Source organism: Nannospalax galili, unplaced genomic scaffold (genome assembly GCF_000622305.1).
Source record: "Nannospalax galili isolate Female #2095 unplaced genomic scaffold, S.galili_v1.0 scaffold161, whole genome shotgun sequence".
Lineage (NCBI taxonomy): Eukaryota > Metazoa > Chordata > Mammalia > Rodentia > Spalacidae > Nannospalax > Nannospalax galili.
This window is the reverse complement of record NW_008348586.1, coordinates 3,542,689-3,559,037: the sequence shown is the minus strand read 5'-3', so window position 1 is coordinate 3,559,037 and position 16,349 is coordinate 3,542,689. Positions and strand designations below refer to the sequence as shown.

The 16,349-nt window shown below is 44.5% G+C and overlaps 1 protein-coding gene and 1 non-coding gene across 3 annotated transcripts in view; both read left to right on the top strand.

The window, feature by feature from the left end:
- Positions 1-16,349, top strand: part of Nt5c2 (5'-nucleotidase, cytosolic II) — a 224,792-nt gene that overhangs the window by 101,813 nt on the left and 106,630 nt on the right. Inside the window, exon 1 of one of the 2 annotated variants that reach the window (XM_008845676.2) lies at positions 15,581-15,656. The exons of the other annotated variant lie outside the window; for it this stretch is intronic. The gene's annotated coding sequence lies outside the window, so the exon portion shown is untranslated. Of the gene's footprint in view, positions 1-15,580; positions 15,657-16,349 lie in introns of those variants that run through there. 2 annotated transcript variants of the gene reach the window in all.
- LOC115072450 lies at positions 13,089-13,168 on the top strand. Its single transcript, XR_003851509.1, has one exon. It is a non-coding gene; the product is annotated as a small nucleolar RNA SNORD96 family (small nucleolar RNA).

The window sequence follows — 16,349 nt, the reverse complement described above, 5'->3', positions numbered from 1 at the left end:
GGTCTCCCTGTAGCCCCAGCTGTCCTGGAACTCACTATGTAGACCAGGCTGGCCTTGAACTCACAGAGATCCGCCTGCCTCTGCCTCCCAAGTGCTGGGACTACAGGCGTGTGCCACCATGCCTGGCTTTGGAGAACATTTTTTAAAAAATATTTTATTGTTTTTATTTTATGTGTATGAGTGTATTGCCTGCATGTCTGTGAGTGCACCCATGTCGTGCAATGCCTTGGAGTTCAGAAGAGGGTGTCAGATTCCCCTGGAACTGGAGTTAAGGATGGTGTGTAGCTGCCATGTGGGGGCTGGGAATCGAACCTCAGTGTTCTGCAAGAGCAGTCAGTGCTTTTAACCACTGACCCATCTCTCCAGCCCAGGAGAACATTTTTTAAAAGTTCTTTTTGTTGTTTGAGAAATGTGACTTTTTTTTTGAGACATGGTCTAACTATGTAGCCCTGACTGACTTAAAACTTGCTATGTCGACCACACTAGCGTCAAACTCAGAGATCTGCCTGCCTCTTCTTCCTAGTACTGGGATTAAGGTGTGAGTCAACATGCCTGGCTATGTGACTTTTTCTTTAAAGAGTCTGTTTATTTTTATTTTTTATTTTTTTAATCTTTTTGAGACAAGGTCTCCCTGTAGCCCCAGCTGACCTGGAACTTGCTATGTGGACCAGGCTGGCCTCAAACTCCCAGAAATAAGCCTGCCTCTGCCTCCCAAGTGCTGGGATTAAAGGCGTGTGCTACCATGCCTGGCATAAGAATTTATTTTTTAATTTGTGTGTACATGTATATCTCTCTGTGTGTGTGTGTGTGTGTGTGTGTGTGTGTGTGTGTGTGTGTGTCTGAGGAAGCCAGAAGGGGGTTTCTGATCCCCTGGAACTGAAGTTATTAGATGGTTGTGAGCTACCTGAGGTGGGTGCTAGAAACTGAACTCTGATTTTCTGCAAGAGCAGCAAGGGCTCTTAACTGCTGACCCATCCTCCAGCCCCAAGGGTTTTTGTTGTTTTTGTTTTTGCTTTTCAGACAGAGTTTCATAGCCTACACTGTTCTTGATCAAACTTACTATGGTTCTCAGATTGGCTTTGAACCCCTGATCTTCCTGCTTATACCTCCCCAGTTCTGGTATTACTGGTATGTACAGTCTATCCTAGTATTTAAGTTTTTGTTTGTTTTGAGATAGGGTCACCCTATGTAGCCCTGCCTGGCCTAGTGCTTGATAGGTAGCCTAGAGTGACATCAAATTTGAGGTAATCTTCCTGCTTTCATCCTCTTGAGTATTGGAATTACAGGAGTGCATCACCACACCTGGGTGAAAAACATGTTTTACTTATTTATCTACTTACATTTATTTATGTATTTATTATTTCTGTATGCGTACATGTGCCATGGCACATGTGCAGAGGTCAGAAGACAACTTTTGGGAGTCAGTTCTTTACACCATATGGGTTCCAGGGATCCAACTCAGGTCATCAGGCTTGGTGGCAGCAAGTGCCTTTACCTGCTGATCCATCCACTAGTCCAAAACCTTTTTGTTTTTAATTTGTGTCTCTCATGTAACTCAGGCTGGCCTTGAGCTCTCCCTCTATAGTTGAGGATGACCTTGAACTCCTGATCATCCTGCCTCCACTTCCCAAGTGCTGGGATTATAGGCATGCACCACCACCTGGGGATTATGTGGTGCCCAAGGATCAAACGCAGGTCATCATGCATACTAGGAGGTACTCTACTATCTAAGCTACATCCCTCAGGCCTGGGAAACCATTCTTAATCTATACTTTCCCTGAAAAAAATCTGAATTCTGTTGTGTGCATATGGTGAAATTCTACAGAGCAATGGAAATAAACAATTGGAACATGTAGAAGCAACTTGCAAATATATTAGCTACAAATATGAAGAAGTTAGACATAAAGATGTACATATTGTAAAGCCATTTATTTTTGGTTCTTCTGTTTTTAGTTTTCGAGACAGTATCTCATGTTGCCCAGGCTTGCCTCAACTTTGGTATGTAGCTGAGGACCTGGGACTCCTGATCCTTTTGTCTCTAACACCCTAGGTGCTAACACACCTGACATTATAAGTCCATTTATGTAAAATTAAAAGCAAGCAAAGAAAGCACATCTTTGGGAATGGAAGTCAGGGTAGTAATTATTTGGGGGAAAGGAGTAAATTAAGTAAATGAAATTATTTTCAAGTTTCTGGTTGTATTCTACATCTTGATTTGGATGGTAGTTACAAACTGTGTTTACTTTGTGAAAATGATTTATACATTTTAAGTAAGGTGTGGGTGTAGCAGTAGCATATACTTGAAATTTTAGTACAGGAGAGGTGGGGCAGGAGGATCAGGAGCTCAAGACTAGCCTTAGCTATATATAAATTTCAAGGTCGGCCTGGACTTTATCAGGCCCTGTGTTCAAGCAAACAGCAGCAGCAACAACAACAACAAGAAAAAAAAAAAAGGATTTAGGGGACAAAATCATAGTAACACGGAAAGGGCCAAAAAATACACATGAATTTGACTCCTTAAGATATAATCTAAGGGACCAGAGAGATGACTCAGTTAAGAGCACTGGCTGCTCTTGCAGAGGACCTGACTTTGGATCCCAGCTCCCATATGGTAGCTAATAACCATCTATAACTCCAGTTCCAGGGGATCCAATGCCCTCTTCTGACCTCTGTGGGCATTGTACAACATGGGTGCACCTACCTACATGCAGGTGTTACATTTGTACACATTAAAAAATAATAAAAATATTAAAAAATACATTTTTAAAAAGTGGAAAATAAGGCCAGGTGTGGTGGTGCACACCTTTAATCTCAGCACTCGGGAGGCAGAGCAGGCAGATCCCTGTAAATTCAAGGCCAGCCTGGTCTACATAGTGCATTCCAGGACAGCTGGGGCTACAGGGAGACCCTGTCTCAAAAAGACCAAAAAAAAAAGTGGAAAATAAAAAAGATATAATCTAAACTGAGTATGGAAGTTCACACCTGTCATCCCAGCACTTCAGAGACTAAGGGAAGAGGATTGCTGCAAATTTGAGGCAACCCTGGTCTATATAGTGAGTCCTAGAGTTCTAGGTCAGCCTGGGCTACAGAGGAAACACTGCTAAAACAACAGCAACAACAAAAACCATGCAGTCTAAGCCATGTGTGTTGACAGGCACCTGTAGTCCTAGCTAGCACGTAGGAGGTGGAAGCAGAAGGATTGAAGATTTGTGGTCAGCCTGAATAATTCAATGAGACATCTTGCCTCAAAATAAAGAGGACTGCAGATGGCAGCTCAGTGGCAGAGGAGTTGGCTAGCATACCAAAGACCCAGGTTTAATTCTTAGTACTGTAAAAACAAAAACTGCTTTAAGATCTTCAGATTGGTGCACTTAATTTCATCTACTGCCTTACCTGGTATGTTTTTGTGTTTTTGAGATTGGGTCTCATGTAGCCCAGGCTGGCCTCAAACTCCTGATCTCCCTGCTTCTCCTCCCAAATGATGGGATTACAGGTGTGTACCACCATTCCCAACCTCCTGTGCTATGTAACTGCAACACAGTTCCAGGTTCTAGGAATTAGGGCTGTTATTTTGCTTCCCATATCTCTTAAGACTAGCCTTTTAACATAGATTTTCTTTCTAATGGCTAATATCTGAACCAAAAAATTGGTTGGAAAGAAATACTTTGGGTTTGATGAAAGTAAAAGTAATAAACTCAATTACTGGCCACTCACATGAAACAATTTATTTATTTTTCACTTAGGAGTCAGCTACATAGTGAGACCCTGTTTCAAAAAAAAAATGGCTGAAGACTGAGGAGGTGCCTCAGTCTTGCTATGTAAGAATGAAGACCTGTGCACCCATGTAAAAACCCAGGTGTGTTGCTGTGCACCTATAATCCCAGTTCTGTGGGAGCCTAAATAGGAGGATCCCTGGAGCTTGCTGGCCAGTTAGTCTAGCCAAATTGGTGAGCTCCAGGTTCTCAAAAAGTAAAAGTGGAGTGTGACCAAGGAAGACTTCCAATGTTGACTTCTGGCCTCCACATGCATGCACACATGTGTGCATGTGCACATACATTCACATACATGAATAAATTCACACATACCACACATATACATGTGTACACACAACTCCTCTCACCCACAGACTGGCTAATGAATTATGCCTCATGCATATGTCACAAGGATCTGTTTGATGAATGTTTACTCTCTACTCACACTGTTTTCCAGATGCAAGCCTGCACAAAAATGTACCTAAAAAAAAGTCTCTCCTTCAAGGACAGAATTCTGTAGTTAAGAAAAAGCACGCAGTTTTCCTAATATCTAAACTTAGTTGCTGATTAAAGTAGCTTCAAACCCATATATCACATAGCCAACAACTACTAGTGGGCACTTTAGTGGTGTGCACTTGAGTAGTGTTAAATCCTCCTAATGCGGCACTTGACTCTCTTCAAGTGTGTTTTGTCTTTCTGCTTAATAAATTCAGCAACCTTCTTTCACTTTGACTCATCCTGAAATTCTTTTCTGCAATGTTATGCCAAGAACTGGGTTGTAGGATGGAGAGATGGCTCAGTGATTGGGAACACTTGCTACTTTCCAGAGGACCTGGGTTTGGTTTCCAGAAACCACATGTTGGCTAGCAACCGCCTGTGAGTACAGTTCCAGGGGATCTTCTGACATGTGGATACTACTACATGCTCATGGTGCACGTACATACACGCATACAAAACATGCACATAAAATAAAAATAAAAATATTTAGGGGCTAAAGAGATGGCTCAGTGGTTAAGTACACTTTCTGCTCTTCCATAGGACCTGGATTCAGTTCCCAGCACACACATAGTGGCTAACACCTATCTTTAACTCTAATTTCAGGGGATTCAATGCCCTCTTTTGGCCTCCAGGGGCCCCAGACACTCATGTAGTATACTTACATACATACAGGCAAAACTTACAAAATAAAAACAATAAAACTTTTTTTAAAAAGTTATAAAAAAGAACTGAGTTGCACCTTGGTAGAGGATCCTGTCTCTAAGGGTGATGCCTCAGGCTACCCAGAGGCAACATTAAATTCTAGTTCTATAGTTTTAGTTCTTCCTGTTGCTGGTGACAGAAGTGTTTTTCTATTTGTTTGTTTTGGTTTCTTTTTTATTTATTTATTTTATTTATTTTTTGAGGCAGAGTCTCCCTGTAGCCCCAGTTGTAATTCACTATGTAGACAAGGCTGGGCTTGAACTCTGCCTGTCTCTGCACCACTAAAGGCGTGTGCCACCATGTCTGGTGGTTTCTTTTTTATTTTATGTCTGTGAATATTTTGCCTTCATGCATTGCATTCATTGTCATGCAATGCCCACAGAGGCCAGAAGAGGGTGTTGGGTCCCCTGGAACTGGAGTTAAGGACAGCTGTTAGCTGTGATGTGGGTGCTTGGAATCGAACCTCTGGAAGAGCAGCCAATGCTCTTAACTGCTGAGACATCTCTCCAGTCCCTGTTTTGGTTCCTTGTGACAGTCTCAATATACAGCATAGGCTATCTTCAAATATATTGTGTAGTCTAGGCTGGCCTTAATTCTAGGTGATCCCTCTGCCTCAGCCCTTCCTCACTGGCCCCTGAGTGCTGGGATTACAAGAGTGCACTCACTGCCTTGCCCAGCTAGGAGGACTTCTTATAACCAGAATGCTGAAAGTGTCAAGTAAGGGAGGGCCCCAGCTTGTGGTAAGCTTGGCAAATGTGGGATTGTACCCTGCTGATGCTGATGAAGTCTTGTGACTTGAGGGCTAGCATCTGACACCTTTAAAAACAAACAAAAGGGATTGCTTTTGACAGGGATTTATGGTCCCTAATCCTGCAGCTATGAATCAGTTTCTTTGGATCAGCTGTATAATTTTTGCAATACTCAGGAGATTGTTGTTCAAAATGTCCCCATGGGCTAGCAAACAAAGAAGATGCCCACAGAGTCAGCTGTTGCCAGGGTAGCAGGCAGTCTAGAGCAGTTCAGATTGGCTGCTACCATGGCAACATTGATTGCTGTCATAAGCAGGCATGAGGTAGATAGTTAACATTTTCAGAGAACACATCTTCATCTCCTTCTGTTTTTTTTAAACATAAGGTCTCAGTGTTGGGGATTTAGCTCAGCGGTAGAGCGCTTGCCTAGCAAGCAAAAAGTTCTGGGTTCGGCCCTCAGCTCCAGGGGTGGTGGTGGGGGAACCAAATGTAAAGTCTCATGTAACCCATTAGCCTTGAACTCCATATGTAGTCCAGGCTGGCCTTGAATTTCTGACTGCCTCTAGGTTTAAATATTGAATTCCCAGGACTCAGACCAGAGATTCTTAACTGGTAGAACTGAGACAGGGTCTAGAATCTGCTCTTTTAGAAACCCATGGGGGCCTGGGAGGTAGCTCAGTCCACAAATTATTTTGCTATGTAAATATGAGGACTGAGTTCTATCCCTAGTACTCATGTAATCCCGAGCCAGGATGGTAATGTGCTCTTGTAATCCCAGTACTGGGGAGGCAAAGACAGGCAGACTCTGGGTCACTGCCCTGCCAAGCCTGCTGAATCAGCAAGCCCCAGGTCCCAGTGAGAGATCCTGACTCCAAAAAATAAAAAAGACCAGATTTGAGGAATGACACTGGAGACTGACCTCTGGCTTAGCCTCTACACACAGACACTTTCATGTGCGTTGTGTTTGTGTCTGTGCACTGTGCATGCATGTATGTGTTTGCACATAAACTCTCTAGGTGCTAGGAGTGGTGGCCCATGCCTGTAACTCCAGTACTCAGGAGATGGAGGCAGGATGACCAGTTCAGTTCAAGATCAACCTCAGTGAGTTTGAGGCCAACCCGGGCTTCATGAGACTCTGACAAAAACCAGCAAAAAAATTTCCTCAGGTAACCCTCTACAAGGAAAATTTGAGAATCACTAAAGAAAACTGTGTTTCTGTTACAGATCTCTATGTAAGGGGCTGAAGAAATGGCTCAGTGGTTAAAAGCACTGGTTGCTCTTGTACAGGACCCGGGTTCGATTCCCAGCACCAACATGGTGGCTAACAACCATCTGTAACTCCAGTTCCAGGGGATCCAACACTCTTTTTCTGACCTCTGTGGGCATTGCACTCATGAACTCATTTACATGCAGACAAAACACTCAAACACATAAAATAAAAATAATAAAATGTTCAGGCCAGCTAGGGCTACAGGGAGACCCTGTCTCAAAAAGACTAAATAAATAAATAAATAAATAAATAAAATAAAATAAAATGCTAAAAAACAAAACAAATCTCTTCTTTGGTCCAAGAACCAGAGAACACATTTTTTTCCCTTGCAAAGGCCTGTTTTTTTTTTGTTGTTGTTTTTTTGTTTTGTTTTTTTTTTTGAGATGGTGCCCTGAACCACATGCCAGGCTTTAGAGCAGAGAGCTGAAACTTGATCCTTACTGCCAATGTTGATTATTTCTCATCCACCCCATACCTCTGTGTATGGTGTAAGATTGTTTTAACTGGGTTTCCTGTTATGTGTGATCAAGTTTCCTAACATCTGTGGTTATGAGCATGCCTTCTACTTTCTGGTTTATGCAGTTTTCAATGTAAAAATGTAAAAAAATTTAAAGCAAAGACAAGGCTGTGGCTACTGGGCTGAGAGAGTCCATGGTGGTGGGATAAAACTTGTTTATAGGAAAGCTGTGATGAGTAAGCTATTTTCTCCTGGATTGTTATACCTTTCTGTTCACACAAATGTACATATCCAGAAAACAAATTCATTAAATCTTTTATTTGCACTTCTTATCTCAAAAATAATTATATATTTGTCTAGCTTTCTGTTCGCCAGAAAATTGTTTACTATCATTGAAGAGGAATGCCAAGCTGGAAAAATGAAATCAATGAAGAAATGTTTTCACTGGCTAGTAATAGAAAGCCTAAAATTACCCGTATTTGTTATAAGATTGGCTTTCCAAATACATGAGTCAGTGCTCTCTTGTCCTGACATTAGCATGCATCAGATCTTAGTTCTAATATGGGGCTGCTAAATACAAGTGACAGTAATACCAAGGCAAGCTGAAGTGTTCTTCAGGAGGTCTGCTGGTTCTGATTGCACAGTGAAAAATCAAACAACTTGTCACTTACTGTTTTAGTTTGATTTCTGTTGCTGTGATAAAACACTGTGACCAAAAGCAATTTAGGGGAGGGATGGGTTTATTTCAGCTTAAGGTTACAGTTAATCACTGAGAGAAGTCAAGGCAGGAACTCAAGCAGGAACTTGAAACAAACGATTGAGGGACACTGCTAGCTGGCTTGCTCATAGGTTCATGCTTAGCTAGTTTTCTTTTTCCTTTTTAAAATTTTCTATGTGTATGAGTGCCTTCACATAGGTAGGTGCACCTGTGTTGTGCAGTGCTCATGGAGGTCAGAAGAGGGTGTTGGATCCCCTGGAGCTGGAGTTACAGATGGTTGTTAGTCACCATGTAGGTGCTGGGAATTGAACCTGGGTCCTCTGCAAGAGCACCCAGTGCTCTTAACCACTGAACCATCTCTTCAGCCTGGCTTGGCTAATTTTCTTTTATAGACCTGGACCAGGGAATGGTGCTGCCCACAGTGGCCTGGGCCTCCTATTATCAACTGACAATCAAAACAATTCCTCATAAACACGACCATAGGTCAATGTGGTCTGGAAAATCCCTCAATTAAGAATCCCTTCTCGTCCAGCATGGTGGCGCACGCCTTTAACCCCAGCACTTGGGAGGCAGAGGCAGGCAGATCTTTGTGAGTTCAAGGCCAGCCTTGTCTACATAGTGAGTTCCAGGACAGCTGCGGCTATAGGGAGACTGTCTCAAAAAGAACCCTCCCCCCAATTTTTTTTGATCTGGGTGTGTAAAGACTAAGGCTATCTATTGCCAGTTCCAACCTCAGTTTAAAAATTAGTTTCTCAGGGGCTGGAGAGATGGTTCAGTAGTTAAGAGCACTGGCTGATCTTGCACAGGACCTGGGTTCCCAGCACCCACATGGTGGCTAACAACCTTCTGTAACTTCAGTTCCAGGGAATCTGATGCTCTCTTCTGACCTCCTTGGGCATTGCACCATATGGGCACACTCGCATGCAGGCAATACACTCATACATGTAAAATAAAATAAAAAATGTGTGTGTGTGTGTGTGTGTGTGTGTGTGTGTGTGTGTGTGTGTGTGTGTGTGTATGTATATGTAGTCTCCAATAGACTACAATAGACCCTGGGCCAATTGCTGTATACCTCTTAGTTGACAAAATAAGGTTGGATGTTCTCCCTAGAACTTACAGCTGATATAAACCAGACTATTATATTAGATGGCAGATATCAAAGACATATCATACAAATATTTCTTTTATTTCTATCTGTGGCAAATTAGGGGAGAGAAGGGAAGTTACAGAGCAACAGATGAAAGAAGGTGAAGAGAGCAAAGTGAACCAAGCCACATGTGGTGGCTCAGGCCTATAATCCCAGCACTTGGGAAGCTAAGCAGAAGGAGTGCTTGAGTTTGCAGACAGCTTGGATTACATAGTGAGTTCTAGGCCAGCCAGGACTATAGAGTAAGACCCTATCTCACTCTAAAAGGAAAGGAACAAAGTGGGGTAGAGTTCTGTTAGTTTGATGGTTATTAGGGAAGGCCTTGCTGAGTATTATTTGAGTTCAGGGCTTCCAGATGATTAGGAGCCAAGAAGGTGAAAGAGTCTCAGTAGAGAAAACAGTATCTGTAGGAACCAGGAGCTGGGGCGCTCTAGGTGAGCATGGAGGAAAAAAACTCTATTTATGTATTCATTTTTTTTTTTTTTGAGACAGGGTCTCTCTGTAGTCCCAGCTGGCCTGGAACTCACTATGCAGACCAGGCTGGCCTAATCTCAGAGAACCACCTGCCTCTGCCTCATGCGTGTACTACCAAGTCCCTGGTAAAATACTTGTAAATCATCTGCTTTAACCTCAGGCATGTACCACCATGCCCCTCAGGGTGAAATCTTTGTAAATTATCTGCTTTAACCCACCTACCAACATCTGCTCCATAGTACTGATTTTTAAAAAAAATTTTTTTTGGTCTTTTGAGACAGGGTCTCCCTTAGCCCCAGCCGGCCTGGAACTTGATATGGAGACCAGGTTGGCTGTATTCAATTCTTTTTTGGAAAGTTACTTTTTTTGTTTGTTTGTTTGTTTGAGACAGGGTTTCACTATGAAGCCCTAACTGTCCTGGAACTTGCTATGTAGACCAGGCTGGCCTAGAACTCACAGAGATCCTCCTGCCTCTGCCTACTGAGTGCTAGGATTGAAGGCATGTGCTACTACACCAGACAAAAAAATTATTTTAACTATAGTAAAATCAATACTAAATAAAATGTCCAGATTTAATCATCTTTACGTGTGCAGTTCAGTGGTGTTAATTACATTCACAGGACTATTGTGTTCCCTCACCTTAAGTAGAAGCTCTGATCAATTAGGTTAATAACTTTCCATTTCTTTCTACCCTCAGCCTCTGGTAACCTTGTATATCCTGTCTCTATAAATTTGCCTATTCTAGTTTTTTCTTTTTTTAAGATATTTTATTTATATTTCTATTTTATGTGTATGAGTGTATTGTCTGCATGTGTGTAAGTGCACCTGTGCCATGCAGTGCCCATGAAGGACAGAAGAGGGCATTGGATACCCTGGAACTGGAGTTTTAGATGGTTGTTAGCCACCATGAGGGTGCTGGGAATCAAACCCAGGTCCTCTGCAAGAGCAGCCATTATTCATCTCTCCAGCCCCTATTTTATCTTTTTCATATAAGTGAACTCATACTGTCAGTGTGTGGTAGGGACACAATCCCAAATACTCCTCCCAGCAGCCTGAAGCATTCCTGCACAGGGACTGTTGCTTAGGGAAAGCCAGGTCTGCAGAAAAAAAATATTAGGTCAAGTCGGAATGAAACAAAGTTGGCAAGTTTGTTATGAAGAGATAAAGCAGCCAGGCACACAGTGGTACACACCTTTAGTCTCGGCACTCAGGAGGGAGAGGCAGGCAGATCTCTGTGAGATCAAAGCCAACCTGGACTGCATAGCAAGTTCCAGGCCAGCCAGGGCTATACAGTGAGACCCTGTCCTATCTCCAAAAACAAAACAAAAAAACCCAAACAAACAAAAAAAGAATTTTCCTGGGGGCCAGGGATGTAGCTTGCTTGGTAGAATGTTTGCCCAGCATACGTGAAGCTCTGGATTCCATCCTTGTAGGCATCTGCATAAACCAGGCAGCTTTGGCTACATAGCCAGTTCAGGGCCAGCCTAGAATATGTGAGACTCTGTCTCAGAACAAAACCATAAAACTATTTTCCTTTATAAATGAAATTGTTAAGTAGTTTTATAAGGTACATTGTTTGGATTGAGAGATGAGACAGGAGTACTCATTTGGCTAAACCCAGTCACAAACATTATGGCTGTAAACATGCATACTTCCTTGGTTGTTTTTAACATTTTTTTTGACATGGTTTTATGAAAACAAGCATTATCTCCATAGGCAGTTATGATTTTATCAGTTGTACCCGAAGTTTCTGATTCCCATCCAGGTTCTGGAGTGAAGGCCTCTTTCCCTTCTCACGTCCCCTTTATGTCCCCTCTCTCTAGACTGCCTCAATATAGCATTTGTCCTTTTATGTCTGGCTTCCTTCACTTAGGGTGATGTTTTCGGGCCCATCCGAGTTGTGTCAAAACTTACTCTTTTTTTTTTCTGAGAAACTGTCACCATGTAGCCCAGACTGGCCTTGAACTTATAACCCTTCTCCTTCAGCCTCCAGAAAACTGGAATTATAAGCATGTGCTAGCATGCCTGGCTCAAACTTTATTTTTTGAGACAGTCTTATGCATACCATACTGGCTTGGAGCTCACTGTGTAGCTGAGGATGACTTTGAACTTCTAATCCTTCTGCTTCCACCTCCCAAGTGCTAGGTGTGTGCCACCATGCCCAGTTTTATCACCCAGTTTGTAGCATACACCAAAACTTCTATTTGGGGCTGGAGAGATGGTTCAGTGGTTAAGAACACTGGTTGTTCTTGCAGAAGACCCAGGTTCAAGTTCCGGCAACAACATGGCAGCTAACAACTGTCTGTAACTCCAGTCCCAGGGGATCTGACAGCCTCTTCTGACCTCCGCAGGCATTGCACAACATGGGTGCACTTACCTACATGTAGGCAATACACGCATACACATAAAAAATAAAAATAAAATTTAAAAAACCTTCTATTTATGGCTAGAAATGTTCCACTGTATGCATGTATCATGTTTTGTTTATCCATTCCTATATTGCTGGACTCCTTAGTTGTTTCCCCTTTGATTGTTGTGAATAATGCCAGTCTGAACATAGAGGTATGGGTATCTTTCCTTTCTGGTCTTTTTGAGACATGGTCTCTCTGTAGCCCTAGCTGGCCTGGAACTAGCTATGTATAACAGGCTGGCCTTGATTTCATAATCTGCCTGTCTCTGCCTCCCAAGTGCTGGGATCAAAGGCATGTGCCATCAGGCTTGACTCATATATTTTTTTTCTATTTTGGTTATCTACCTAGGAGTGGAGTTCTACATTTAACATAAAAAAAAAAACCTACTAATAATGTTTTGGACAGCAACTGTACCCTTTTACATTCTCAGCACCAATTCATAAGTATAAGGGCTCAATTTATCCACATCTATTAACACTTGTTATCTTTTTGTTGTTGTCATTGCTTATAGCCATGGGTATGATGTAGTATCTCTCTCTTTTGGTTTCTGAGACAGAGTCTCCTTATGTAGCCCAGGCTGGCCTTGGCAGTTCTCTTACTTCAGCCTCCTGAGTGCTGGGATGACAGATATGTACCACCATGCTTATGATATGGCCTCTCTCTGTGTTTGATTCTGACTCTTTTGTGTCCCTCAGAATCCTCCTGGGTCTCGTGGCACATCACTGTCATCCCAGAAACTTGGGAGGCTGAGACATGAGGACTGCAAGTTCAAGGCCTGCCTGGGCTACAGAGCAAGTTCAAGGCCAGCCACCTTATTGAGATCGTGTTTCAAAATGGGTGGCTATGGGGTATTCTTTGAAGATATAGGTCAGTGGTAGAGTGCTTGCCTAGCATGTGTAAGACCCTAAATTCACCTGGTGATGACAGAAGACATTGTCAACCAAACCCCACAAGGGAATGAGGACATGTCCTGCAATTCTGAATGGGTTAAAAACAAAACAGGTCAGGCGTGGTGGCGCACGCCTTTGATCCCAGCACTTGGGAGGCAGAGGCAGGCAGATCTTTGTGCATTGGAGGCCAGCCTGGTCTACATAGTGATTCCAGGACAGCTGGGGCTACAAGGAGACCCTGTTTCAAAAAAGACAAAAATAAAATAAAATACAAAACAAAACAAAAAATCCTAAATTCAATGCACAAAAATAATTAAAAACAAGCAAATAAAATAAACAATCTACCTCTCCTGAAACTGAAACACTTTGGGGTTACTACTCTGGCACAGGCCTAACTAATACTGACCTGCCTTCTTGTCTGATTTTCTAAATCGATGTTTAGCAACTCTAAGACAAGATTTGGATAGAAGGTCAATTTGAGTCTCCAGTGCTAAGGGATGCAGATCTTGTCTCTCACATTGTAAATACCCAGAGGTTTCTAACAGACTTTTGCCTGATTCAAATGAGTTACTTTTTGTGGCTGCATGAGGTAATTGGTTAGTAGTGGGTTACATTGAAAGTATGAATCTGAGTCCTGCCACTCCCTTGAGTTCTTCTCCAGTGTACTTAAGGTAGGTCATTAATACAGCCTAGGCCTGCCTGTTGTTTTGTTACAGGACTGACGTTTGGACTTCAGCCTTGTGTGCATACAAAACAATTTGCAGAGACTAAAGGTATGTACCACTGTGCACATGCAGCCATTCTGACTTTTATGTGAGTGCTGGAGAGGCCAGCCTGGTAGTGAGTTCCAGGGCAGCTGGGGCTACAGGGAGACCCTGTCTCAAAAAAGATTAAAAAAAAAAAAATCTAGTATGTAAGAGATCCAGGGTTTATCCTCAGCTGACCTACCCAAGGCTGAAAAATCCAGGAAGGCGTAGGTCAACTCTGCAGTGGGAACACTTATTATTGGAAATTTAAGTTGACTGCAAGTTCATCATGAGTCAATAGTGTATCTGCCAAGAACTAACTTTTCTTTTTGCTCTTCCTTTTCTTTCATTTCTTTTTCTCTCCCTCTTTCTCTTCCTTACTGCACAAGTGCAAAGCAGTGCTACAAGGTGGACACCATTTACTCTGATGGTATTACACAATTTGGTTCAGTCTTGGGTGATATAGTCTAAAGGAATCATAATTAAATTACCCAGGTGCTTGAGGAGAAACGCAAAACCCCTCAGAATTACTGCAAAGGAGAAACAACAGAAGATCTCCAGCAAAGTCTGGGGTTCAAGAGAGAATAGATCAGTTTGTCCTCAGAGGCTGCCAGGGCTAGAACTTGTTCTTTTGGATGGAACTTAAATCCTGACTGGGGGCTGGAGAGATGGCTCAGGGCTTAAGAACACTGGCTGTTCTTGCAGAAGACCTGGGTTTGAATCCCAGCACCCACATGGCAGCTAACAACTGTCTGTAACTCCAGTTCCAGGGTATCTGATAGCCTCTTCTCTCTTAGGGCATTGCACCACATGGGTGCACTTACCTACATACAGGAAAAACACACATACACATAAAAATAATATTAAAAAAAACAACAACAAAAAACCACCCCTAACTGCTGGTTGGAGAGATGGCTCAGCAGTGAAGAACCCTGGCTGTTCTTGCAGAAGACTTGGGCTCGAATTCCAGTCACGTGGCTGCTAACAACCCTCTGTAACTCGAGTTCCAGGGGATCCAACGCCCTTTACACTCATACACATAAAAAATAAAAACAAAAACAAAAATACACTGACTGGTTGGAGCTGCCCCGACTAAGGAATGCAATGTTTTGGATATAGTGGGTTGTCTTTGGGGGTCTCCTTGTTGTGATAAAGTGGTGATATGGGTGCCTATTCAATTATTACTATTATTATTTACTATGTACCAGAACTAAGCCAGGGGTCTAGTATTATTTCGTCCTGTCAATATTATCTATATCTGTCTCTGCATTATGGATGAATTTTCTGTGTGAAGTGAGGTTGGGTACCTCGCTCAGGTTCACAGAGGTGGTTAGTTGGTGGAACGGGGATCTGAACTCATTCTGATAAAACTCCCAAAGCCGGTGCTTTTGGTTACCACAGGGTTGAGTTCAAGCGAGGTATTATAGTGGGGTTTTGGGCCATTTGCCTAGATTCTGTGAGTGGCAGCAAAGGAAAGCCTACCGCAGAGCAGGTAGGGTCACCTTAGGTAGGGAGGGTGACCAACACCGTGCTGACAAAACGCCAAGGGATGGGTACCCAAGGAGACGGAAGGATTATCAACATGCATCACTCCCAGGGCTTGGTTGGAAGAGCCCCAGGCCCCTGTTGGGGGCAGAGGCCCCGAGCCGGCTCGCGGCCAGGGAGCGTCGCAGCGCCCGGCTTCTGCGGCGGAGCCGGGGTAGGGAACAGCACACCGGTCCCTGGCCGAGCGGGAGCTGGGGGCGGTGCGGGGGCGGTGCCGGGGCGGCGGGGGCGGGGAGGACGCGCGTCGTGGCGGCTGCGGCAGGTGGGCGCTGGAATTGCTGCGGTGCGGCAGGGCTGGTGAGTGCCCCGGCATCCGCGGCGGGCCGGAAGGGAAGGAGCGGGCGGGCGGCAAGCGCGCAGGTTGGGGAGGGTGTGTGGCCCAGCGCGCGACCCTACGGACCCGCCGCCTGCCCGGGGCCCCTACGGGATTGTGCACCTCTCCTCTGGGCTCCTCCGCCCGCGGCCCCTGCGCTCCGGGTGGCGCACGCCGGGGGCCGGCGCGCCCTCCGCAGCCCCTTCCCCGCGCGCACGACGCCCCCGGCCCACGTCACGCTCGCGCCATTGTTTCCCTGCGGCTTTCTGGGCCGGGTCCCGCGGCGCTCGTTCGCGTTGAGCTCCTGCGGGGACGCCCTCTCCTCCATCCTCCTTGCCCCGCCGCCGCCTCTCCACGGTAGCGCTGCCACCCGGGGTGCCGGCTGTGCGGTAGGCCGCGAGGGTGGCAGAGAGGGCCAGCCCGCCAGACCCTGCCGGTTCGGTGGCCCGCTCTCCAGCTTTGTCGTGTGTAGCACTTCCTGGAGCGCTCACGTCGAGCCTTCTGGAGACTAGCTCCTGCGCCAGGGGCCCGCCGCTGGGCGGTCTGTCTCCTGCCTCTTTCCTGCGGCCTGTGAAGACGAGCTGGGGGAGATGCAGACCGGAGGCCTGTTAGATAGCGTTTTGGGCCAGGCGTGGTGGTGAACGCTTTAATCCCAGCACTCCGGCGGCAGAGGCGGG